This window comes from Lissotriton helveticus, chromosome 5_1 (assembly GCF_964261635.1).
Source record: "Lissotriton helveticus chromosome 5_1, aLisHel1.1, whole genome shotgun sequence".
Taxonomy (NCBI): domain Eukaryota; kingdom Metazoa; phylum Chordata; class Amphibia; order Caudata; family Salamandridae; genus Lissotriton; species Lissotriton helveticus.
The window spans coordinates 867,769,129-867,796,562 of NC_136065.1; the positions used below are offsets into that span (position 1 = coordinate 867,769,129).

General features: G+C 48.1%; 1 protein-coding gene across 1 annotated transcript in view; it reads right to left on the minus strand.

Moving 5' to 3' along the window:
* The window catches only part of CDHR1 (cadherin related family member 1), a 563,177-nt gene that overhangs the window by 173,510 nt on the left and 362,233 nt on the right, over positions 1-27,434 (minus strand). The gene's annotated exons all lie outside the window — the stretch shown is intronic.

A 27,434-nucleotide genomic window follows, 5' to 3' on the forward strand; every position in this document is an offset into this window, starting at 1 on the left:
CTCAACTAACCAGGACACTGCTCCTACATTAGTGGCTTTTAAGGATCTCACTCCTAATCTTGCACGTAAACTACTATTACAGTGCAAATCGGGTTCCCCTTTGGACCCGGTTCCCTCAAAAATCATGAGTGAATTGTCTACCCTACTGTTAGAGCCACTCACTTCCATTTGGAACGCCTCTTTACAACTAGGCCAATTTCCCTTAGCCTGGAAGGAAGCTTTGCTTGTGCCCATCCTAAAGAAATCTGATGCTGACCCCACGCAATTCAGTAACTATCGACCTATTTCCCTCCTTCCGAAACCCGCGAAGGTTTTGGAAAAGGCGGTCCAATTACAGCTCGCAGAGTACCTAGAGACCAATTCCCTTCTGCATGATTCCCAGTCCGGCTTCCGTACTGGATTCAGTACTGAGACCGCACTGCTAGAAGTTTCGGAGACTGTGCGAGAGTGTGTGGACAAGGGCGAGGAGGCCATGTTGGTCCTCCTCGACCTATCCGCCGCTTTCGATACGGTGTCCCATAAAATTCTTCTTGACCGTATGGAGCAGATTGGATTGAGCGGCGTTGCCCTATCGTGGATGGGTTCCTTCCTCCAAGGACGATCACAGAGGGTTCTTCTCAGACCTTTCAAATCAGAATGTAAACCTCTGGTACGCGGAGTCCCACAGGGCTCAGCGTTAAGTCCTTTGTTCTTTAACGTTTACCTGGCCCCGTTGGCCAAGGTAGTAGAGGCATGCGGAGTCAGAGTGATCTCTTATGCTGATGATACTCAGCTGATATTTTCCTTTAGCGATCACTCTGACTCCAGCCTCTCCAGTTTCCGCCATTGTCTTGGCGAAATCTGTTCTTGGATGTCCATGAACCACTTGCGACTTAACACCGATAAGACGGAGGTTCTGTTTTTTAATCAAAAAATGACCATCCCACCGTCATTATGGTGGCCAACGATTCTTAATCCCCCCCCTACCCCGGTGCATTCTGCTCGCAATCTGGGGTTTATATTTGATGATACGCTATCCTGCAGCTCTCAAATCAATAAGGTTACTTCGGCCTGCTTTGGTAAATTAAAAATGATGAGGAAGATCTTTCCATTTTTGCAAATTGAGGCACGCAGAACTGTCACTCAGGCCTTAATTACCTCCCACCTGGACTATGCCAACAGTTTATATGCGGGGGCCCCTCTATACCAAATTGAACGTCTCCAGGTGGTTCAGAACGCGGCAGCAAGATTGATTGGCAATATCCCTTACAGACACCCTATCTCAGCGTTTCGTAAAGAGCTTCATTGGCTTCCTATAGCCAACCGTATTAAGTTCAAAACGCTTATCCTCGCCTTTCGAGCTTTGAATGGAACTGGTCCAGATTATTTAAGAAAGAGACTGAGATTGTCCCACTCGGTTAGGGATCTTCGTTCCAACAATCTGCGTCTCATGGTTGTGCCAAGATTCCGTCGCACAAGAACGGGTGGCAGAGCTTTTGCTGTTCTTGCAGCCAAACATTGGAACAGTTTACCTATCGATCTTAGATTTGCCCCATCCGAAGCGCTGTTCCGCAGACGCCTGAAGACGTGGCTATTTTCATCTATCTAGATTATTTCTTTCCCCCTGCTGTCAGTTTTTAGCGCCGGGACACCCCCGTTGGGGGTAGCCGTGCGCTTTATAAAATCCGTAAATAAATAAATAAATAAATGGATGACTGCACTTGAGAGAGCCTGCAAAGTACAGCAGGCCCCTCAGGATCAGTGGGCAGCAATCTTGTGGCTCTCCTTTGAAGGTAGAGGCCGAGACAGACTCCTCACAGTTAGTGATGGGGATTCTAGAAACTACCTGGTCCTGAAGAGTGCTCTGATTGATGGGTTAGGCTTAACCACTGAACAGTACAGGTTAATGTTCAGAGACACCCAGAAGGCACAGACTCAGGACTGGTCTGAATTTGTTGAATGTGCCACTAAGGCTCTGGAGGGCTGGTTGCTGGGAAGTAAGGTTACAGACTATGAAGGATTGTACAATTTACTTATGAGAGAACAGATTTTAAATAACTGTCAGAACCAGCAGTTGCATCAACATTTGGTTGACTCAGATCTAACCTCTCCCCAAAAATTGGGAAAGAGGGCAGACAAATGGGTTAGAACCAGAGTTAAGCAAAAGAACCAGATCCAGAACCAGGGTGGTGACCAAAAGAAAACAGACCAGAAGGGTGGGGAGCAGAAAGCTAAAGACCAGAAGTCTTCAACAGGGCCCCAAACTAATACTGAGGGTGGGTCCCAAACTTCCAAGAAGAAGAAGAAAGAAGGTCAAGGAAAACCCTGGTGTAGTTTTTGCAAAAACACATCTCACTGGACAAGTGATTGTAAAAAGGGTGGTGCCCCCAACACTGCAGCCCCTAAGGCACCTGCACCCACTAGTACAGTTGGCAGTGTTGGTCCACAAACTAAGGGGGTATTGGGTATCACCTTGGGAACTGAGGGAGATTCTGGCCTAGTCAGAACCCCTACACAGGCTGTTCTGATTTGTGATGGGGAAATTGATTTGTCCCCTACTGTCAGTCCCAGTAATCTGGCCAAGTACAGACAGACACCTGTAATTAATGAAAAAGTGGCTCAAGCATACAGGGACACATGTGCCAGTGTCACTATGGTGACGCCTAGCTTTGTGGACCCTGGACAGTACATACCAGGTGATAATTACCTGGTGACCAATGCCAGCAATGTCACTACTACACATAGTGTGGTAATTGATAACTTTTCCTGGGGAGGGGTAACTGGCCTAAAAAGAGTTGTGGTTAGTGCTGATCTCCCAGTAGAATGTTTGTTGGGCAATGACCTGGAGAGCTCTCTATGGTCAGAAGTTGAGTACAGGACTCATGCAGAGATGTTAGGGATATCATCACATGTCCTTGCTGTGACCAGGTCACAGGCCAAAAAGTGCCTCTCTGAACCTCAGGTCTTGGATCCTGGAACAATGGACCAAGTGCCTTCCAAGACAAGGAACAGGAGGGTAAAGGCTGTGCCTTCCCAAATGCCTACAAGTAAGGATCAGCCTTCACAGGAAGATGATCTTGAGACCCCTGAAGGAACTGTCCCTGAAGAGCTTGAACCTGATCAGGTTGAGTTTCTGGGGACAGGGGGACCTTCTAGGGCAGACTTGGGGCAGGCTCAGTTATCCTGTCCTTCTCTTGAACCCCTCAGACAGCAAGCTGCTGCTGAGGCTGCTGGTAATGCTCAAAGTACCCATAAAGTTTATTGGGATGATGGGCTCCTTTATTCAGAGGGTACAGACCCCAAGCCTGGTACAACCAGGAGGTTGGTCATACCTCTGCAATTTAGGGGCTTCCTTCTTACCTTGGCACATGATATTCCCTTAGCAGGACACCTAGGCCAGAACAAAACTTGGGACAGACTTGTCTGTCACTTTCACTGGCCTCACATGTCTGAAGATACCAAGGAGTTTTGTCGCTCCTGACCTGCCAAGAAAGTGGCAAAGCAGGTGGTACCACAAAGGCCCCCCTGATACCACTACCTGTGGTGGGGGTGCCCTTTGAAAGAGTGGGGATTGATATTGTTGGTCCAATGGATCCCCCTACAGCATCTGGGCACAGATTCATACTGGTGGTGGTGGAACATGCCACCAGGTACCCAGAGGCAATTCCACTTAGGACCACAACAGCTCCTGTTGTGGCCAGGGCCTTACTTGGAGTTTTCTCCAGAGTGGGGTTTCCTAAGGAGGTAGTATCTGATAGAGGTACCAACTTCATGTCTGGATACTTAACAGCTATGTGGAAGGAATGTGGTGTCAACTACAAGTTCACCACTCCCTATCATCCACAATGCAATGGGCTTGTTGAAACGTTCAACAAGACCCTAAAGGGCATGATCAAAGGATTACCTGAAAAGCTCAGGCGAAGATGGGATATCCTTTTGCCCTGCCTTCTGTTTGCTTACAGAGAGGTCCCACAAAAGGGGGTTGGCTTCAGCCCCTTTGAATTGTTGTTTGGGCACCCTGTAAGAGGACCCCTATGTCTGGTGAGGGAAGGATGGGAGTTACCTCTAAAAAAGCCCAAGCAAGACATAGTGGACTATGTACTTGGTCTCCGCTCCAGGATGGCTGAGTATATGGAGAAGGCATCCAAAAACCTTGAGGCTAGCCAGGAATTACAGAAAGCCTGGCATGACCAAAAGGCTGTCTTGACTGAGTATCAGCCTGGACAGAAAGTATGGTTGTTGGAGCCAGTGGCCCCAGCAGCACTCCAAGACAAATGGTCTGGACCCCATACTATCATTGAAAAGAAGGGAGAGGTTACCTACTTGGTGGACCTAGGCACTCCCAGGAGCCCCCACAGGGTGCTCCATGTTAACAGGCTGAAAGCATATGTTGACAGGGCAGACATGGGCTTGCTCATGGCTACAGATGAGAGGCAGGAGGAAGAGAGTGACCCTCTCCCAGACCTGCTGACTCAGAACCCTGAGGATGGCTCAGTTGATGGTGTGGCCTTAGATGGCAGCCTCACTGAACATCAGCAACATGACTGTAGACAGGTTTTGCAGTCATATCGACATATGTTCTCCCTGACACCCAGTCAGACTAGCTGGTGTACCCATGTGGTGGACACTGGTGACAGTCTTCCTGTGAAGAACAAAATTTACAGGCAACCTGACCCTGTCAGAGATTGTATCAAGACTGAGGTACAAAATATGCTGGAATCAGGTGTCATTGAGCCTTCAGAGAGCCCCTGGGCTAGCCCAGTGGTTCTGGTCCCCAAACCTCACACCAAAGATGGAAAGAGAGAGATGAGGTTCTGTGTGGATTACAGAGGACTCAATGCTGTCACCAGGACAGATGCACACCCTATTCCAAGGGCAGATGAGCTCATAGACAAATTGGCTTCAGCCAAGTATTTGAGAACATTTGACTTGACAGCTGGCTACTGGCAAATCAGGTTAGCTGAGGAGTCTAAAGCCAAGACAGTATTTTCTACCCCCAGTGGCCATTATCAGTTTGTGGTGATGCCCTTTGGTTTGAAAAATACACCTGCCACCTTCCAAAGGTTGGTGAATCAAGTCCTTACTGGGTTGGATGACTTTTGCGCAGCATATCTGGATGATATTGCTGTCTTTAGCTCCACCTGGGAGGATCACCTGGTCCACCTGAAGGAAGTGCTAGAGGCTCTGCAAAAGGCAGGCCTCACTATCAAGGCAACCAAGTGCCAGATAGGGCAGAGTAAAATTGTATACTTGGGCCACCTTGTAGGTGGAGGCCAAGTTCAACCCCTGGAGAGTAAGATCCAGACCATAAAGGACTGGACTGCTCCAACTACCCAGACTCAGGTCAGAGCTTTCTTGGGCCTGACTGGGTACTACAGGAAGTTTGTTAAGAACTATGGGTTCATTGTGACTCCTCTTAATGATCTGACATCCAAGAAGATGCCCAAAAAGGTTCAGTGGACAGTAAACTGTCAAAAGGCATTTGAAGACCTGAAGAAGGCCATGTGCTCTGCACCTATCCTGAAGAGTCCTGACTACTCAAGAGAGTTCATTGTCCAAACAGATGCTTCTGAGTTGGGAGTGGGAGCTGTGCTTTCACAACTTAATGTAGATGGTCAAGCCCAGCCCATTGCTTTTATTAGCAGAAGGCTGACCCCCAGAGAGAAACGTTGGTCAGCCATTGAGAGGGAGGCCTTTGCTGTGGTGTGGGCCCTGAAGAAGTTGAGACCATACTTGTTTGGTACTCACTTCAAGATTCAGACTGACCATAAGCCCCTCTTATGGCTTAATCAGATTAAGGGTGAAAACCCCAAACTGCTCAGGTGGTCCATTTCCCTACAGGGGGTGGACTTTACAGTGGAGCACCGCTCAGGGACTGACCATGGTAATGCAGATGGTCTCTCCAGGTACTTCCACTTAGAACATGAAGACACAACTGGTCAAGGTTAGTCTAATGTCCCTGCGTTTGGGGGGGGGGGTTGTGTAGGAGAGTAGGGTCTGCTATCCTATGGTCACCCCAAATTTTTGCTTTTTGCTTCACTGGTTTATGACTTAATGTGGCTTTGGGCCTGCTAATCAGACCCACAGCCTGCTGTTCTCTCTCTAAATTGTTGCCCATGCACTCAGGGCATAGGTGCTTCCAAGGCCTACTAGGGGCTGCAGCACGTATTGTGCCACCCCTGGCCTGGCCTCCATATTTGACACAACTGGCTGATCACTCAGCTGGGGTAAGTCGGTGTAACCACCCCTTACTTAGGTGTAGTATGCCTATACCTAACCTAAAATGGACACGTATGTTCCTATCAGCCACTCCTATAGAAGGCCTCATCAGTCCTGGAGGCAGAGTGCTTGGAAATATGTGAGATGGTGCTCTGGCATGAGCTGAGCCTGTCTGCAGCTTTCGGGACCATGTCCTTTAGCTGTTTCATGATACTGCCATACCATATACTCTTAAGTGCATTATAATCCTCGCGGTTATATGCTATCTTTGGTTTGGCTTTATCAAAACATGTCGAGTAAGGTGTCATACGAATTGGAATACTACCCCCTCGCCAGTTCTGGCGACGGGGGTAGCATTCCACCCTTCTAGAGGGACACGACATGTACCTAACCTGAACCCCGGTTAAAGTTAAACTGAGCCTCAGCATCACAAAATGGATGCTGCCACCACCGGCACAAGTCTGACCTCCTGCTGCTGGGAGTCCTTCCAGCAAGGGCAGCTTGGACAAAGGGTTTCCTGCCTTGGGAGGTGCTAGCACCACCCCGACAGGATTTTGTGTATTGGGTAGGACAGGGCTGAATAGAATCAGACATGCCTGGGGCACACATTTGCCAGTTCAAACCGGTGCTGGGGCTTTCCAGCCCCAGTCCTGGCACGAAACTGGACAAAGGAAAGGGGGTGTAACCGCCCCCCTTCCTGGTCCCACCCAGAGGAGGGACCTAGTAGGTGATCCGGCCCCTAGATTTGGAATAAGAGTAGGAGCTGTGTCCTGAGACTTCAGATCATCCTGAACTCGACTTGAAACTAAGAAGAAAACTGGACTTCGACATTCTGCTGCACAGAAGACTGAAGAGAATCTCCCTTGTGGCCAAGGAGTGACCACCCTGTGAATACAGGCACCAACCAGCAACTCAATGTCTGCTTTGCTGCCACCTCCCACCGGAGCCCGAGCCCAGAGCCTGACAAGACCCAGACTCCTAGACATTTCACAGCCCGATCCACAGTCTCTGCAAAGAAGGGACCCGTGGAGGCACCGAGAGACGTGGGACCGGACCTCTTGAAAGACCCCCGAGAAGCTGACTGCGCAGCACCCGAGGCACCCTCGACGCTGTGCTTTGGGGTTTAAGAAGCCTCAACCTCGAGCAGCATTTGCACCGAAGATCAGCCCCCCAGCATCTCCACGATCTGCGTGGGGCCCTTTTGCACTTTGCCACTCGACGTGCCATCTCGGCCACTTGCCACGTGGCTAGCGGCCATCTTGGCAACGAAAACTACAAGTTACACCACTGGTCTGGTTGCTCCAGAATGGCCCCTGCTCCCCTAAAAAGGAGCACCCGCTCTGACCTTGCTGGTCCGAGTGAGAAGCTTGAATCAATTCCTGCTTGGCTTGCTTTAGCCGAGGCCTGTTTGCTCAAATCAAGTTGCCAACACCGCCATCAGCGAGAGCCTTTGTGGGACAGTTAGTAATCGACTCCTGGACGTCCTTGACCTCTTCGTGTCCACGTGGCTGCAGAGACAATCTTCACCTCATCCATCGCCTGTTTGCACCCGACATTGCCTGGTTCCTTCCTGGTTCCACGGTAGTCACTGGCTAGTGACTTTGAACATTGTCCCCTCTGCTTTCAGGTCTTCACCTCTTCCAATCCACCCTTGGATCCACCGGAACTCTTCTCGACGACCCGCCTGCAGCATCTTCAGCTCCAAGCACCATCGACCTGCGTGACGAAACCCGACACTACTTCGCACCTGTGCACCCGCTTCCTGTGGGTGAGGTAACTCAGCAACGCCGGTGTTCCCACACTGGTATACACCTCTAGTGCCCATGTCTAAAGTTTTATCCTTGTAGGTCCATCGGAAGGTTCCTAAAACACTAACTTTGTAACTTTTACGCACCATTGACATTGCATTGGTGCATGCGTGCGCTTTAAGCGCTGCACCCGAGTCCCGCGGGCCTTTCCCGACTTCATCACTGCTAGTCCCGAACAGCTCCAGCGATTCCTCAGGCCCTAGGCCTCTTTACTTTCCCCATATTGGTTCTTATACCACTATTTTAGTATATGGTTTAGGTGGCCCCTAGGGCTCATCCAAAATTGTGCAACTTTTGTATATTTAAACTGTGTTTTGTTTTAACGCATTTGATTCTGTGCTCATAAAGAGTATAGGGGATATTTGTAGAAATAAATCTATATATATTTCCAATATATATCTGTGTGGTGTCCTTTCATTTGGTATTCAAGGGGATTGTGTATGGTAAAACAGCTTGCTTCACATGCCTTTACAGAGTTTAGCCTAAGACTGCTTAGTCCATGCTACCCCTAGGATAGCTTGTCTATAAGGTTGACTTTACAACCTCCACCATAAGGGTTGCTTGGAATGGTACAAGGTGATCACTAGAACTAGTGAGCATCATATACCAGGCCAACTTCTCACAACTGGCTCCTGTGTTTGTCCTTTGAAAATGCTGTCTTCTGATTGACTATGAACCCACACTGCTGTGATAGCAGGTACTCTGATGTAGTACCTTCCCTTATCATGGGGAGAATATACTTGAAGTGGTGAAAAAGGATTGATACATGCCTTATTCCTCGCTGTTCTTTACATACCTGTAGTTTCCATTGCCTGCTGTGTTATCTGGGTGGCCTCTACTTTTGATATTTCAAGTCCAGGTGTATCATCTATCACTCCATTCAGTGAAGTCGTCATCTATTTATTTATACATGACGCCCTCAACCACCCATCTGTTTGGATACGTGGACTGAGTGTTTAGAATCATCCTTTTCTACAACTATCTGAATTTTTTACTACAATAACGGTGACCATCCAACTTTACCTTTACTACGCTACTGCTGGAATTGATATTAGATCTAAACTTTACCGACCCATGACGTGGAATTTTTTGTGCTTGTGGGATTAGCATGTCCCGGGGTTTCATCTTTAAAATATTGCTGCTATCTTTTTTGCCCTGACGAAGTCCCCCTCGGGGACGAAACGCTTTGGCTGAGGCCTTTTAAAGATTACTAACAATAAAGGAACTTTTTTCTACTGACTATATTTGCCACGGACTTCTTTTTTTGGTGCACCATCCTTCACTCTTACATTTTGGTATCTGCCCCGACAGTGGAGCTTCTGTGTGACTAGCCCTGGATGTGACTTGCACAACTTCCCAAATTCTTCCCACTGCGAAACTTGAGTGCGAACCTTGGTCAGCCACAACTTTCTTTATTTTACATTGACTATGAAGCTTGTTAGTCCCGCCTTTGTAACGTCCCATTGCTACTGGCTCCTTTACTTCTGCTGTTACACGGGAACTGGTCGTAAGTCTTGTAAGCACTATTTTCTTTTGAGTTTCTCTTCCTGCCCGCACAATGTGCTCTGCTTAGATTCAGAGCGCAGTGCGCGCTTCCACTTTCAAAGCACCTGGGACAATCGCGGCCCCTTGTCTGCAAAGCCATAGGTCTCGCATTTAAATGCGAAACCTATTGCTTCGCAAGTATTTTTGTTATTTTGGCTGCACGCCTTCCTTTCTTCTTTTTTTGACAGCATGCAACATTTAATTAAATGATTTAAGTGAGAGATCAATATGCCGGTTCTAGTGTTAACACACATGCGCAAAAAGACAGCGCCATAACATGCGCACATCCAACACATCTCCACAAGCCCCCCACTCATGAAAAGGGGGGGCCCTCGGCCCCCCCGCACGCATGGCGGCACGGCGACCGTCGCCCCCCCTTACACCAGGGGTCTCTCGGTGGTGGGGGCGGGCCCTGGGGGCGCGACCCACCACCGATTGGCCGGCGGCCTCCCTGACCCGGATACAGAGTTAGAAGGTCCGGGTCAGGGGGGGCGGGCTACAGGAGGGGCGGGCCGGGGGGGGCGTGCCCCCCCGCCTGGCCCCTCGGGAATAAGAGGCGGGGAGCGCCCAGGAGACCCCCTTGTCCCTGGACGCTCCCCCGCATTACGGTGTGCCCCGCGCTCGGGGCTTCTTTGTTTTTTAAATTTTTTGCTTTGTTTTACAGGGATTCCGGAATACAGGCCGGAGAGAGCGGTTTTTCTGCGACCCTGGTTGGCGGATCGGGGCCTCTTTGTTTTCTATTTATTTCCCCTTCCAGGTTCCAAGCAGTCGGGATCGGTCCAGTGGGAAAGGGAGGATGTCCCTGGTCGGCCGTGGACCCGGAATCGGCGGAGAATGGCGAATGGCGGTGCTCCACGTGGGCAGGATGACCGGGGGCCAATTCTTTCCGAGCGGGACGATGGCGCGTCGAGAAGTGTGCCTTTACATAAGTTAAGTGGGGAAGCAGGGGTGTTATGGGGGGGGGGGCCCGGCGGCGATCTGCACGAATGGTTTAATGCCAGTAGCATGGGCTATGGAAAGCCCTTGCCGTCGTTGGGCGCGCGTGCATGCAAATAGCATGTATGTCTGCGTTTTAATGGCAGTGTTTCCCTTGCGGAGTAGGGGGGGAGAGCAGAAGGTAACTTCCTTGGGAGTTCTGCGAGGGGTTAATTTTGGATACGTTCAGACTTGCTCATTCGGGGATTTACGTAACACGAAATGTAAATAGCTTATAAGGACATTGTTTAAAATATGAAATCATCTGTAGAGAGGGCTTAACAGGCAATACGAGGCACACCTTCATTTGAAGGGATGTACGAAGGACTGAGATGTTAGGAAATGGAGGCTCAGGACCTGCATGCTTTCTCTAACAACCAAAACCTGATTATTAAGGGTAGGGGTAATGCCGATGGGACTCCTAACAGGAGTATTAGCTACACATGTACTACAGGATTCGCTGATCCAAGGCAGGTCAGAGTTTTTTAAACCCGGACACTTGCTTGCTGAAATTAGCCACGATCCGGAGTTAAACTTTGAGGGTAAATGTTAAAAACATGCAGGAATTTGTGTGGAAAAACATCCCATGGGAAGTATTTCCAATGACTATGTCTCGCGATGGAATTCCCGGCACAGGTGGTATTTATAACATGAGGGAGGAGGACTATTGGAACAGTGAGCTCCAGTGGCGCAATCGGTTGGCGCGCGTTACTTATCAGTAGTACTTGCATTGAGGCATGCCGAGGTTGTGAGTTCGTGCCCCACCTGGGGCAGCGTACGGGTTTTCATAAACCTTTTCCGGAATATGCAAAACAAACCGTTTAGCTATAAATATGTTACCAGGCAAGCTTCTCGAGGAGAAGGGAGGACGGGGATGGCAGAATTAACTGCAGCATCCGTTATTGAGGCGTCAGGCACTTCATGGTCAACATGTGGATAGCCTTGGTCTCTCGCATAAGTCCAATGTCAGATTGATTTGCCGGGTCAGATGCATGTTTTAGGAAAACGGTGTTTGCCGATAAACGTCACATAGTGGTGCTCCTTCGAAAAGAAGACCAAAGACGCTCTCTCGGTGCTAAAAATGTTGAGCGAGGTCAAAACAGGTCCGAAAGATGAAACTCTCGTCTCCTGAAAAAGGTTGCCTAGCGCGAAATGCTTAGAGTAAAGTTTACACGGATTTTATTATTATTGAACATAAAACGCGTTATATTACAATCCGGGGTGAAAGGAGGGGAGGGTGGTGTAGTGGTCGAAGCTGGCGCTTTTAAAAATGACCAGCTAATCGTGAAAACACGTTTCGCTCAAGCGCACTGACCGCGTGCGATTAGTTGCTGGGGACAGCTGCCCGGCGTAACGTGGAAGCGTCCGTCCACCTGTCCCCCGGAGCCTCACTTTCCCAACAGGCTCCTAGTTGCTGTTAGTCACCCAGGAAGAGGCGGTGTATATTACATAATGAAATCGGTGTTCTTAAAGTGCCTCCCCTAAGAGCTAATGTGGTTCTATTATGACCGGAGTAAGATGCTGAAAAGGGGTGTGGCTCAGTTGGTAGAGCGTTTGACTTTGGTCTGGGAGACCTGGGTTCGCGTCTAAAGGGTCGCGCAAAAGAGGGTATATTTCTTCCGTCCGCTGTAGACTGTATGTAAACAGCATGAGGGCTTAAATGTAGTATTTTGTTACTGTGACAGTAAATCTGTTCTGCTTAAATTGGTCGCAAAGACGGCAATTTTAAAGTATGTGGTAAGGTTAGAGCATCTGCTGCTGAGAACTTTGTGAGTCCAGTAAACGTCAACGAGAGTATTGGTAGAATAACTCTGGGGGGTTACCACATTTTCCGGAGGAATATATGTTTTCTCCAATCCCAGGGGTTAATCTTTCTCCTACAAAGTTCATCTATGTAGGTAGGTAAGTGGGTAACTGCCTTTTAGCACAGAGATCCTTTTGTTATTTGCAGTTCATAAATCACAACCTTTCTAACATTGCACAGTGAGCTAGGAAGGACGGGTGTCTCCTGCATCATCCGTACAGGCCCACTGGCACTATGTGGTTCTGCTGCCACTGCAATTTTTTCGCATAGTGCTGGATCGGCTACATTTGCCAAATATTACATCTTCTGCTGCATAATTTACAAGTTGTCCTTAGCTCAAACTGAACAAAAGTTACTAGAAATGCATGTTCCTATGACGCGGAATGCACTTTGCAAAAGCTGACTGTTCACCTTTCAAGTGCATGTTGTGTATTGGGGTGTTAAATTAATACTTATAAGATAAGACCGTTTATCCAGATAGTGTTAAGATGTGAACATATGACAGAACAAAGAACTGGTGTGGCCCTGGTTTTAAGTAACACACACTGTTCATCGGTTTACACACACAATTTATTTTCAATGTATAAGGCGTATGCGTAATGTGAAGTGCTCTGACACCCTGCATTGAGATGAGTAGCACTAGGAAAAGAAAAGTAATTGTGGGTTTTTAAAGTGGAATATGAGTAAATACTCGGACGGAAAAACCCATCTGACATTCTTGACTATGCATGCATATTCCCATATAGCGGCACGGGAAAAAGGCGAAACAATGCCTCTTTTAGGTACTGGGAAGACAAGATTCAGCTGTGTGCCTTTGTTTCGCCTCCATTGTATTTACATCTAGGTGTGAGGCTCCAGATGGCTCCCAGCCAAGATACTTTGGGGAGTACACCACACAATGATGACGGTCTGGATAGCCGAAAGAGGGTTATACGGCTGCTTTCCTAGTATTAACAGCAGTATTGAGGGCCAACGATACAAACAAGTTTGGGTAGGCACCCCACCAAGGCCCCACAATTTTTAGCATTTCCAAGGGAATCCACTGTAATTCAATGGTACAGGGCACGTATCAGAGGCAGAACGCAAACACTCTGCGTCCATGTTGGGCACACCAACTGGTTTCTGAGCTGCAGAGCACAAAGAGTAGTAATTTGGGTGTTCATTCCGGGGCTTCTTCATTGATGTCCTCCAGGCACTTGCAATATTTTATCCAAGCCATGATTGCTGCTTATTTATCTTACGTGAGGAACAGCCATTGACACAAGTCAAATTTTGACACTCTAGAATTACTATCATTGGCGTCTGCTGAGGGGATAGTTAGAATAATAATGGAACGATTCACGAATAGGGTATTCCCCCTTCTCTTGGGGTCCTCCTGGGGATTAATACACATCTGAGGGTAGGGCTTGACAAGACTGAGAAAGCCAGTTTCCCAGGTTCCACATTCCGCTGCAAGCCAAAGCAGTAAGTCATACAAGGGACGTATTTCATTGTAAAGGTAACGGACATCTGAGGTGCTGTTCACTGTTCTAGGGGGGGACATTGCACCAGTCCAATTGACTATTCGTTGAGGATAGGTAAAGTCAACATTATTAGTAAGCTATCTTATTGGTAGCTGTTTGGCGTGCTGCCTTCAGGCTAAGTCTTGAAGGAATGTAGAGCAGCTTGTTTTACCGGTCTATAATCTCATAAAAAAGAACAGGTGTATAACAAATATATGTATTTGTTCTAAAACACATCCCTTTAGTTCCTTTCCGGGGCTAAAGGCATGGAATTACAGTCAGTAAACTTATTTAACATACAAGTAAATTGGCACAATATACGTTGAGCCTATGATGAGATTAGAGGCGAATAATTACAGTGAGTAAACTTATATAGCACACAGTGATTTAGCACCATATACGTTGAGCTCTAGGGGTGTACCAAAGCCATATATCAATAATGTGGTGGGGGAACCACGAATGCCATTGAGACAGGGCCTAGAGCCTGTAGAGAGACTACTTGGGGTCCTGATAACCATACACACCCTGATGTCACACCTAAAGGGTGCCCAAGAGCCTAGGTGCGGCATCACATAGGTCTGGGGATGCATGTGATCATGTCCGGTTGGCTAGGAGGATATTTTCCCAGAAGCCAAAGTGGTGAGCGGAAAGGGTCCTTGGGCCAGCTTATGGTCTCGCGGAGTTAGGGCTTTGCTAATTCTTTTTAGCTAAAGACTGTGACGCTGCACTGTTAAGTAGACTGTTTTGTTTTTTACACATAGATTCTATGCATAAAGACGTGGGTAGGAAACCAGTATTAAGAGGCGACGTCCTCGCCTACGGCACAAGTCTCTTGGGTAACGATGATTTTAAAAAATAGGAAGCCAATTTACAGCCTACCATGGTTAGGGCGGCGCTGATCCTATGCTTAACGACATAGGTGCTGCACTAGCAAACAGACAAACGGAGGCTATGCTTAAGATTTACTGTCGACGTGTTAATATGTAGTGATACAGCACTAAGATTATGTAAAACTTAGCAACTGATGGTAATGTAAGTCTAACGCGTGTACAGCAGTTATCGCCGGAAACACTAATGGTGTGTATCTATCTTTCCAATTTATGTATGACCGGGTCCATGGTGGATATCTGGAGTGCTCCACATCACAACTGCTGCAACAGGTGGACAGCCCAAGGGGGGCTTACGTCAGTCACGGCTGGGTCCATGGCGGATATCTGAGGAGTGCTCCACACCGCAACATCAGCAGCGGGTGGACGTCAAAAGGGAAGCATACGTCGAGAAAGAGGACACCAAGTGCCCAAGTATTGCCGGCAGGTGTAAGTGCTACCCATTCCCTAAGGTGGCAGTGGGAATTGTCACCCAGGTTTTCGTGGTCTTTTCCTTTTTCTTGCAGTCTCTCAAACCTGTCACGCAGGGGAGGAACTCAGCACTAGAAGTAGAGGAGCTACAATGTGCCAGCACAAGCAACAGGCTGGACACAGGACAGGGAAGAGTCGGTTTGAGGGTCTGTGCCATGGTCAGTTCAGGAACTTCTTTCAGGGACTTTTAGCTCAGCAGCCCGACCCCCTGTCAGTGGTGATACTTCACCTGGGGGGGACAGAATTGGCCAAACTGGTGAGGCAAATACTCATTGGGTTCATCTCCACTGTGGGTGGGTCTTCAGGACTTGCCCGGGTGGCACAGTAGTAGGGTCTCAACTTATCCCGTGGGGGCAGGAACTCGGTCAGGGCGTTGAATCACTCGATAAAGAGGATCAACACACAGAGGGACGAATTATTTCAAGCCCCCCTCGGTTGCAGATGATCCAACATGGGTGTATTTGTTCTACATGGTGAGGGGAGTCCATTTGACGGAGAAAGGAAGGGTCCTGAGGTCTGATGATGTCAGGGCTTGGTTAGAAGGTTTTGCTAAAGTGAGAACTTTCTAGGGTAGGTCTAGGCAGGGGGAGGCCAGATCGTCGGTTAACAATGCTGGCCTGTGGCGGTAAGGTCATTATCGGTGAGCACATATTTGAGGTCTGAGGGGGCGGGCATCATCCTATGGAGGTTCCCGCCCAGGGGGAGGGGCCTGCGGGCCACTCCTAGAACTCCAGGGGCAAGGTAATTCATGCTGCAAAGGAGCGCGGGTAGGAGTAGTTCACGCTTTCCTTAGGCTGGTAGCCACCCCGCGCGCGTATACTCATGACGTCACCGGCTGGCGCAGAGTAAGGGCCCTCCTTCAGTGGGTAAATGGAGTTCAGGGCGTAGACCGGGCAATTCCCGGGGTAACACTGCGCATGCGCACGTCTCATGGGGAGGCGCAGCTTGTAGGACCTGACACCGGTAGTGACCTAGCCATATGGCCAGAAATGTACAAAAATCAAGATGAGGATGTTTTAGACTCGGTTAGGAAACAACATGTATTAGAGTTTTGTTAAGGTCAGGCTCTCAAACTTGTTGACAATAATTTTGTATATAACGTCCTGCTGATTTTTGTATAAATTGTTGATCATGCAATTAAAAACCTTTTTTAATTTCATACTTTAATAAATACGGCCGGGCGACTAGCGCCCGCCTTCCAAAAAGTAAAAACGTCTCGTGTCCCCGTTTCTGGGTGTTGGGTGCCGGTTTGGGGGGGAGGCGGCAGCTAGTCGCTGACCATGTGAAAAGGGGGGGCCCTCGGCCCCCCCGCACGCATGGCGGCGCGGCGACCGTCGCCCCCCCTTACACCAGGGGTCTCTCGGTGGTGGGGGCGGGCCCTGGGGGCGCGACTCACCACCGATTGGCCGGCGGCCTCCCTGACCCGGATACAGAGTTAGAAGGTCCGGGTCAGGGGGGGCGGGCTACAGGAGGGGCGGGCCGGGGGGGGCGTGCCCCCCCGCCTGGCCCCTCGGGAATAAGAGGCGGGGAGCGCCCAGGAGACCCCCTTGTCCCTGGACGCTCCCCCGCATTACGGTGTGCCCCGCGCTCGGGGCTTCTTTGTTTTCCCACCCACCATCCCTTGGAACAAAAGTCTTGTGGCATGCATTATGCCTGGTATAATGGTAAGCTTGAAGGTACTGTTCACATGTCTTACATGGTAGTAGAAATGGTTCTGTCTTATATTGTGATGATGCTTTTGTTTAGGAATTTTTCCCTTTTAGCAAACTGTGTGTGAAGTAATTTTCTGTGATGCTAAGTGTCTTTAGGCCTTTTTTCCCTTTGTAGCTGTACTGTAATACTATTATTTATTAGCCAGTGTAGCTGTCCTTTAGAATTTTTCCCCATAGGTCGTCGTATTTATTAGGTATGGGGCATGCGGTAAGGTCATTATCGGTGAGCACATATTTGAGGTCTGAGGGGGCGGGCATCATCCTATGGAGGTTCCCGCCCAGGGGGAGGGGCCTGCGGGCCACTCCTAGAACTCCAGGGGCAAGGTAATTCATGCTGCAAAGGAGCGCGGGTAGGAGTAGTTCACGCTTTCCTTAGGCTGGTAGCCACCCCGCGCGCGTATACTCATGACGTCACCGGCTGGCGCAGAGTAAGGGCCCTCCTTCAGTGGGTAAATGGAGTTCAGGGCGTAGACCGGGCAATTCCCGGGGTAACACTGCGCATGCGCACGTCTCATGGGGAGGCGCAGCTTGTAGGACCTGACACCGGTAGTGACCTAGCCATATGGCCAGAAATGTACAAAAATCAAGATGAGGATGTTTTAGACTCGGTTAGGAAACAACATGTATTAGAGTTTTGTTAAGGTCAGGCTCTCAAAATTGTTGACAATAATTTTGTATATAACGTCCTGCTGATTTTTGTATAAATTGTTGATCATGCAATTAAAAACCTTTTTTAATTTCATACTTTAATAAATACGGCCGGGCGACTAGCGCCCGCCTTCCAAAAAGTAAAAACGTCTCGTGTCCCCGTTTCTGGGTGTTGGGTGCCGGTTTGGGGGGGAGGCGGCAGCTAGTCGCTGACCATGCTGCGCTTGCATGCGTATTCCCCTTCGTATTTTAATTGATTTTTTTTTGCTCTTTTTGCCTCCCTGCAAATACATGCACAGACCTCCAGTTCAGGTGCCACGCGCAGCCACTAACCTGCATTTCATATTAAGCTTTTGAATGTCACGGGTCTGCCCTTTCCTTGCTTAGTCCTTTTCTGCTACTTTATACTTTCTGTGAAACTTTGCAGGCAGAGCCATCTACTGATGTCAATGTTTGGAACACAGCATTGCCGTCATCTCACTACCCACCCTTCAATGCCGCGGCAAGAGTCGCGAGAGTGTCCTGGGCCACTGGATGGAGCTGAGGGGTAGGGGAGACCAGGTAAGGATCGCACACACTGTGCCCCCCTTCATTAGGTTCGTTTCATATCAGCTGCTATTATTACGAGGATCATGCCGCTATAATCAGTGCGCTGCAGAGAGACTCAGTCTCACTCAATTACTTAGCACTAGGGAGGTGCAGCCTTTCGCCGTGTTTCTCTTTGTTTGTGCATTGCACCGTCTGCAGCAGCTCCCTGTAACAGCTCCCTCCCTCTGCTCCCTGTGCGTACCGGTCACGTCACCTTTACTTTACTGCTTGGGCTATAGAACACAAGGGGGTGAGGGATGCACCGGCGCAGAGTGCTGTCTGTCACCATCAGCAAGGAGAAAGTGGCATAAGTGGCGACCTGTAATGGTAGCTGACAGAGGATTGTCACGGCTATTGGGTCATAGTTTAATCTGAGTTTAACCCATAATACCATACCATAAATATGATTGGTGCACTTAGTAGAGAAGTGCGGGTTTCTATATCCTCCCTCCCCCCCGCATTCCTTTTATATAACACTGTTGCAAAGCAGGCTTTGTTACAGCTCCCTCCACAGCCCTCGCACATCTAATGTAATCTAATTCAGTGAGCCTCATGTCTTTCTCACGCTCAGTTCCTGTCGGTAACATCTGTTAGAGTTGTAGTTTCGGCGTCCCATCAGCATCCTGTGATTCTGGGCAAATCACTTAATATCACTGGGCCTAAAAAAGAAATGTGGCTTCTGTAATGTAACAGGTGGTCAATATAAACTGGTAGTGCTCGGCAACACTGCTCCAATACTTCGTTTGTGCTATATAAAATGAATAAAACAGAGTTTCAGGCAGTATGACGCTTAAACAACAAATCTAATCAGCACAGGGCGAGTGAACAACAAAGATTCAGTCCTACCAATTTTTTTTTTGTGGTCCAAGTCTGAGGTGGTGCTCAAGGCTGGGTTTTTTTCTTCAAATTCTAGGACTTGTAGTCAGGCCCGGCTCCATGAATTTTTATTTGGGTGTGCCGAGGGAGCATTTGGGTGGGCCACTGCGGGCTCGATTTGTCGCATATATGTATAGGTAGGCCTGCTTCAGGGCCCCACTTCATCTCTTCTTCGCCTTACAAGGCCCAGTAAAACGCACTCTTTTCCAAATCTCTTTCTACATATTATCACTCTCAAAAAGTGTTTTTTCCATGTAAAGTTCCTTTGATGGGAAGAAGAGGTTTCTGAGGTGGAACTATCAGGCAAGTGACACATCTCGGACTCCTCTGTTCGAGCCTTCAGTGAGAATCCCTCTTCATTACTACCTCCACCTGACCCCGGACTCTGCAATGCACTCCCTTACAGACTTGATTATCCACTACTCCTCTCCAGTGCACCTTATCTCACAGCTGACCTTGGGCCCCAGCCCCATATCAGGCACCATCAGACTCCACTTTCATTTTTACCAGTAAAAACATTGGTAAAATCACCTTCAAACTTAAAACATTGAATATAGCAGTAAATATAATTAGCACACACTTTAAAGTATGTCGACAGTAGCCCTTATGACCGACTGCTAATTAAATAAACAAAAACAGGACGGCCATGACAGGACCGGTTTTAGCGCTGATGGGAAAGTCTTTTTTGGTGCCACACCAATAGCCTCTTTCTCCGTAAATACCTTTACTACCACCTTCTAACAGTGCCCCTCATCCCTCCAAGCCCCCCTATTGACCTCCTCCTCGGATTCCCTCACTGCCATACCCCATAAGTGCCCCTCATCTCCCCAAAGCCCCCCCCCCAATTACCTCCTCCTCGGATTCCCATACTGCCACTCTCCACCAGCGCCCCTCATCTCTCCCAAGTCCCTCCCCCAATGACCTCCTTCTCGAATTCCCTCACTGCTACCTTCCACCAGTGCCCCTCATCTCTCCATCGCACCCCCCCACCCCTTGACCTCCTCCTCGGACTCCCTCACTGCCACCCTCCACTAGTGCCTCTCATCTCTCTGTAGTTCCCCCCACCCCGTGACCTCCCCCTCAGACTCTCTCACTGCCACCCTCCACCAGTGCCCCATATCGCCCTGTAGCCCCCCATTGACCTCCTCCTCGGATTCCCTCACTGCCACCCTCCACCAGGGCCCCTCATCTCTCCATAGCTCCACCCCCACCCGTGACCTCTCCTCGGATTCCCTCACTGCCACCCTCCACAGTGCCCCTCATCTCTCCGTAGCTCCACCCTCACCCGTGACCTCCTCTTCGGATTCCCTCACTGTCACCCTCCAACAGTGCGCCTCATCGCTCCATAGCCCGTCCCCTATTGACCTCCTCCTTGGATTCCTTCACTGCCACCCTTCAACAGTGCCCCTCATCTTTACATAGCCCCTCACTCATATGCATTTCATTTGTTGTACAACGCTACTCATATCAGTGTAGGGTGTCACAGTACTTCACATCACACACACATTATACAGAGACAAAGAATCATACAAGTATGTAAATCAGTCTACAGGGAATGTCACATAAACCAATGGATTACAAGGTGTATGAATCACGTCATCCATACTGGTGGGCAGTATATTTTAAGAGGGGTTGGTCTGGGAAACACAACCTTAGGATTTAAAGAGTATTTCATGGGGGAAAAATTTCGGGGGGCTGAACCTTTAATCAGTAGGCAGAGTGGAGCAGCAGGGGCTCTTAGAAGGGGTCAAACAACTGCAAGGCCTAATTAACATTCAAATGGTCTTTTAAAGACCTGTCAAACGTTCGGGTGCGACTCTGTGTGTGCCCGGGATCTGTCTCATCCCGGGCTGCCACACACGATGGGGGGCTGAAGCCCGGTGAGTTCAATGGGTGTTGCGCACCTGTTATCTGGGCATTTTTTATTGTCTAATTGCTGTCCTGCACCGGCCATGATAATGATAAAAACTGTTTAAATGAAGCACACACGAAGTATGTGTCCTGCTGGGCCTGTGCAGATTAGAAAAAAATAATAATAACACATTCTCTTACCTACTACTCCATTAGTCAAACTTTGTGTTACAGCCTCATGGGATAAGCAGCTGCAGGGGTCAGTTAAGGTGAATAAGGAATAATCAAACTTATTTTCTCCTGAGCAGCACAGAAAAAAAATATCCACGCAGCAGAACAGTAGGCAAAGGTTATTGTAGTCAAAGAACAGATTTGTTGCCTTTCCATGTGAAGATTTAGGGGTGAAAAAATAAACAAAGCCTCGTTAACATATCAATGGTCTTTTAAAGACCTGTGAAGTACTCGGGTGGCTGCGATATTCTCAAAAACTGTCTGTGCGCCCGGGAAGCTGTCTCAGCCCGGGAGCGCACACACACACACAGATCCTTTGAGATTATCGCAGCTGCACCCGAGTACTTCACAGGTCTTATAAAAGACCATTTACATGTTAAGAAGGCTTTGTTTATTTTTTCATCCCTTCATCTTCACATGGCACCTGCCTTCAAGCACTCACTGCGAGGGCCAAGGCATCTGTTTGGGTGGGCCTGGCCCACCCGGCCCACCCGCTAGAACCGGGCATGCTTGTAGTCTTGCTCACTCCATTATAAAACAGGACTACAAGTCTCAGAATTCAACGAAAACCCCTAGATTGGAATAGCACATCACAGACGGAACTGAGTAACTAGAACGCTATGAAGACTGTGTTTCACATTTCTTAAAACCACTTTATATCACTGGTAATTTGCACAGCACTTTCAGCCATCTTGGCATGTCATGGCATCATAGCACTATTTACATCTGTGCAGAACAAAAGAGACCATCGTTTAATAATGTGTGATGCGATTTGGTTGTTTGCAGGTGGTAGCACTGCGCCACAGTCACATAACATCATCCATCCATAATCAAAGGAACTGGTGCCACACAGTAAAAGATTCATATTAAGTACCCATATGCCAATCCTGGGCACATATCCCATGTGTCTGTCGGTGTCACAATAAACTCAAAGTGTCACACATTTGGCTTTAAAATGTCACTCCTGAGTACTCAGTGAAACTATGGAAATGTCACATAAGCAAAGTAAAAACTTGGCCGCTATGTAATCTTCTTTACCTTGGCTTCCTAATTTAATTTACTTTTAGGAGCTCGTCATTCGGCCTGAAGTTACAGCTCAGACCTCACTGCATTACACGGTGAGTCACTGCCTGCAGTAAGATTAGGTTACAAGGATGTCTGGTGCTTTGAAGCTGTTTTTAGATCTTAGAGATTCTCCTTTTTCAAATTGGTGTAATTTGTGATATTAGCAGATCTAGCCTTCACGTTTGGATGCTTGGAAATCACAGGAGCGTCCGGGTAAAACCGTGAGTTTTACCCCAAATAACATGCACACCCCCGTGGTTAGGGTACACCTTAGCGTGTGTATACCGCCCGGGGTATTTGAATTTGGTCCTGATGAAAGCTCAGCTAAATTGGCATACATGAGCAGAAACATGTTGACCTACCTTCACTTTGGGACACGATTGGTTCAATTTTATAACCAACCTGTGTCCGTTTCACCTGTTTTTAACGAACGCATACTGGTCCTTTATTAAAATCACTTCTGGAAACAGTCTGCTTTCTTTTAAAATCACCACTTACCACCGGATCACCCCACTTTCCAAAAAAACCCAGCTCTGATGTAACACATGCGTCGCAGCATACCGGGGAGACATTCGGTCTTCCCGGTGGGAACCCGATGATGAAGCATGTCACCAACCAGGTTGGTGAGTGAGGGTTCTTCATAAAAAACAAAGGTTTTTTCCACATGTCACACTTTTCATTTCCCTTATCCTACTTTTGAGTCGAAACCAGTAGCCCTTTCACCAGTCCCTCCTGGTTTGCACCTCCAGTCACTCTTTCATTGTTGAATTGTAATTAGAATGGATGTGCAATAAACATTATCAGAAAGGAAATAAGAAGACTCATTGAATATTTCAAATAGGCTCATGGCATCATATTTATCTAGAAAAGGCTGGGCAAAATACAGTTGTAGCAGCACTGTAGGTAAACAAATAACAATACAACCCAAATTGTACTTGGTGCTCAAGGTGTGCATGTGATGATACACGAACATGCCACACTATGAAGGCCTTCAGGTGATCAAATCCCTTCTTCTTGCCAGACCCAGACCCACCCTGATCCCCACCGACTTCATCATGGACCTCTTACGGATTGCCCTTGAGAATAACTACTTTCTGTACCGAGATACATTCTATCTACAAGTTAAAGGGGTCTCCATGGGCGCTTGTTTTGCCCCAAATTTTGCTATTCTTTTTGTACATCATATGGAGAAAACACATATCCTTCATACCAACAACCCCTTTTGGAACAACATCAACTTATGGCGTAGCTACATAGAGGACATCCTTGTACTCTGGAACGGAACCAGAGCTACTTTGACTACTTTCATTGATTGGCTCAACCAATCTCAAAACCATCTGAAATTCACCAGTGGCTGTAAAAACAATGATCTTCCCTTCCTGGATGTAATCATACACGCAGAAGATGGCAAACTAGGTACTTGCCTATTCCGCAAACCTACGGAGGGAAACACCCTCCTACAATGCTCGAGCTACCATCCACGAGGGTGGAGAGATGGCCTCCCATACGGCCAATTCTTACTGATCAGAAGAAATTGTAAAAGGTGCAAAGATTACTTTCGAGAATCCAATATCCTAGTCAACAAACTGGTCACGAGAGGATATTCCAAACGCCTTGTCTCAAGAGCTCAAAAAAGGGCATGGTATTGCCACAGAGAACATCTTCTGACCCCCAACCCAAAAAAAACAATGGAAAGAATTCCCTTTGTATCCAAGTTCAGCCCCAGCAGTAACCAAGTGGCCAAGATCATAAAGAAAAATTGGACAATACTACGCCCTTTCGAACCCTTCAAAGCACAACCACTCTTCTCGTACCAACGAGGAGATAACCTAGCCTCACACCTGGTACATGCCATCACATGGCCCGAGAAACCTACGGACAAACACACGATCACTGCTGCGTGGGGGCTCCCACCAGTAATTGGACATTACAAATGCCAGAACTGTTCCGTTTGTGACCTCACCACAAACACCAAAAACTTTATCTACAACAACAGAGCATACAAGCTGAGACACCACACGAACTGTAGATCACAAAATGTCGTCTACACAATCAAATGTCCTTGTGATTTCTTCTATGTTGGCCAGACGACCCAGATGGTAAAGTACAGAATCATCCAACACAAGAGTCGCATCAATTGCAAAGTCGTCACTGCCCCACTAGTCTCGCACTATTTGGAGAAGAACCAACAAGACACTGACATCATTTGGTAGGTGATAGAACAAGTCACACTACCCTCAAGATATGAGTGAAAATGGATGACCTTATGTAACTCAGTCAATCAGGGCCTGAACACCATAAATGAAAGGAACAGCACCATTGCCATATAACCTGCCCTTGTTCGGATGTATGATGTTTCAACGCATGCTTTACCACGCATGCCTTTACAACGCAGGTATTACAACACAAGTCGTTACAACGACTTGCGTTGGGGGGTGCTGGATAGTGGAATAGTTTAATTTTCTATTCCAACTCCAGTCCCCGTGGATAGTAGGGAAGGTGTTGGATAGAAAAATAAACTATTTCCTATCCAACAGCGCCCCCCAACGCAAGTCGTTGTAACGACTTGCGTTGTAATACCTGCGTTGTAAAGGTAGTGCGTGGTAAAAGTTGCGTTGTAAACACTGTCCCCCCCCCCCCTGTTCACATGAACTCTGTCCACCTTGAATTCAGGCTCCAGAACTCCTTCTGCCCTTACTGCCCTTCTTTCATGATGCTCCTAACTACGCTCTCCTCAATGATACATGTCTAACTCTATTCTCCCCCTACATACATGCCTCTTAATCTGTCTCGCTCCATCTCAATATATTGTATTACTATACATGCCTATTTCTGTCCAAATATAATAGTATGCATACATACATGTCTATCGTCCGTCCCTGAAACTGTACAAATCACAGCTCCTTTCACTCCACTTAGACACAATATTGACATGTCCACTATACCACTGTAATTACTCTAGCATGTTTTTCCTTTGACTTTTCATTGCCACAAGGGCGCGCTAATTTAAATATTGATTACTCTGATTGATGTTTACATCTAATCACTTGGACACTTCTACAAACTCAAACTAATTATTGTTCTGATGTAAGGTTGACATCTTATAAACCTACTATCCCAAACAATTGCGTGTTCCATGACTTACATTACTCCACTTGCAATTGGAACACATCGCAATGCCCTTACTTTCGTGATCCAGTACAATTATGTTTCCTTTGGCATGTATAAATCATCCAGTACCAAACATCCAGTAGCTGGTGATGCTCACTGTGCCTTATGTGAATTAGCGATACTGTATCATCATGTACACCTTTGCACTTCGCTTTTTACGCTACTCACGTCTAGTACCTTCTCCCTCTCTCCACGCCATTTGATGCGCTACCATCACCTTGCCTTTGCCCCTTCCGTCCCAGTCTCCAGACCTATCCGGCCACGCCACCTCATCAGACACCACCCCTTGTTTCCCAAGTGACGCTGCCACTCCCCCTCCAATCCCGATTAGACTTCCCGAGTCCTAGGCGTCTCCTTGACAACGCCAGATTTGCTCGGACACGCACCCACTGCTTGCTGCTATGTGAGGTATGTTCACATCTTCCCCTTACCCCACATTGATTCTACCGCTCAGTTGTCTACCCGCCATTGACCTTTTCCCTGCCCCATCCAGATTGTCTCTCCAACCCCTGATCACTTCTCGGATCGGACGTCAGATCGTGATCAATGGAACCCCAGCCCTCGGCCCTGAACTACCCAGCGTACAGGTCAGTCTGATAGTTTGTCAATACATGCCGCGCTCTTCCACGCGCTAGCCCCAAGTACCAATCACCCATTTCTTCTATTACAGGCCTGGTTGTCTCGCATCAACAGGTTCAAGTTTTGTTCCTCCCTCGGACTACCGCTGAAATTAATAGTTCCTACAGGTACTCCCTCCAATTGGTGCCCGCTTGGCTACACGCGCTATACACTCGCGCCGAGCTTGGTCCCACATAGCAGGCTCCCTCCTCCTCTTTGGCTCTGCCCCTATTCTTAGGACCCCTTCCCCTGCCCAGGCTCCACGGACAGCTCGCCAACCGCCAGCTCCTACATTACGCATATGGTCTCCCTGACTTCACGTTCCACTCGCTTTTGCCCAACTCGCCTTTCCTTCTCATTGGTCCATTCCGGATCTTGCTTGTGATCCACCTTTAACCCTGTATCAGACGGATACCTATGCCTATGAAGCGTTTCCCTCACGAATCATTACGCTGTGCCCCGCATGAGAACCTTGTATGCTCCCATGATGGGTTCTACCCAGACCTGGCCTAACCATGGTTATCCCCCACCGCGCTCCACTACCTTCCCGTAGCGCTCGCGCTTTCGCTTCCCCTTCCTTCACCCCTTACCATTTCTTCCCCCCCGGTACAGCACCGTTTCCACTTCAACCCAGTCCTGAAGATGATCCCAAATAATGAGGATCGAAACGCCGTCGACCACTCAGCGCAATAAGAGGCGCAGCACACAATGTGGTTCATCCTAACTACAATCACCCTAATTTAGAACCCAAGCTTCACGATTCAGCTGGGGCTACATTGTTTCGTTTATGCTGATCACATTGTCACTTGCGTCACCACCTTGTTCATCATATGCACACCTTGAGCACCAAGTACAATTTGGGTTGTATTGTTATTTGTTTACCTACAGTGCTGCTACAACTGTATTTTGCCCAACCTTTTCTTCTTAAATATGATGCCATGAGTACATTTGAAATATTTAATGAGTCTCCTTATTTCCTTTCTGATAATGTTTATTGCATATCCATTCTAATTGTCTTTCAATAATACCAGTTGGGATATTATATGTTTATTCTGCATTTACAATGTGGCACACCGTGGCACAAGTATAGGGTGATGCGTGTTGCATCCTGTGGCGTAAGGGCGGCGCATTGCTGGAATCGTGTTACAAGTGTGACGCGGCTCCAGCAATGCTCAGGGGAGCCCTATGCCTAACATGCTGCGTCACTCCTTACGCCTGCTTCAAGCAGGAGCAGGGTTTTGACGTAGCATGGACCTAAAAGTGACTCGTGAAATCTTGTAGATTTCACTGCGTTATTTTTACGAGGCGTTCCTGCGACGGAATGCCCACCCTGCGCAGGAACGCCCACATGAAACCTGAAGCATGTTTCATGTGACGCAGGGCTTTACAACGTGAAGCATCTACCTAGATGCATCACCTTGTAAATAAGGCGCAATATGGCGCGTGGTTTACACCGCCGCTGCGTCACAGAAGTGGTGCAACGG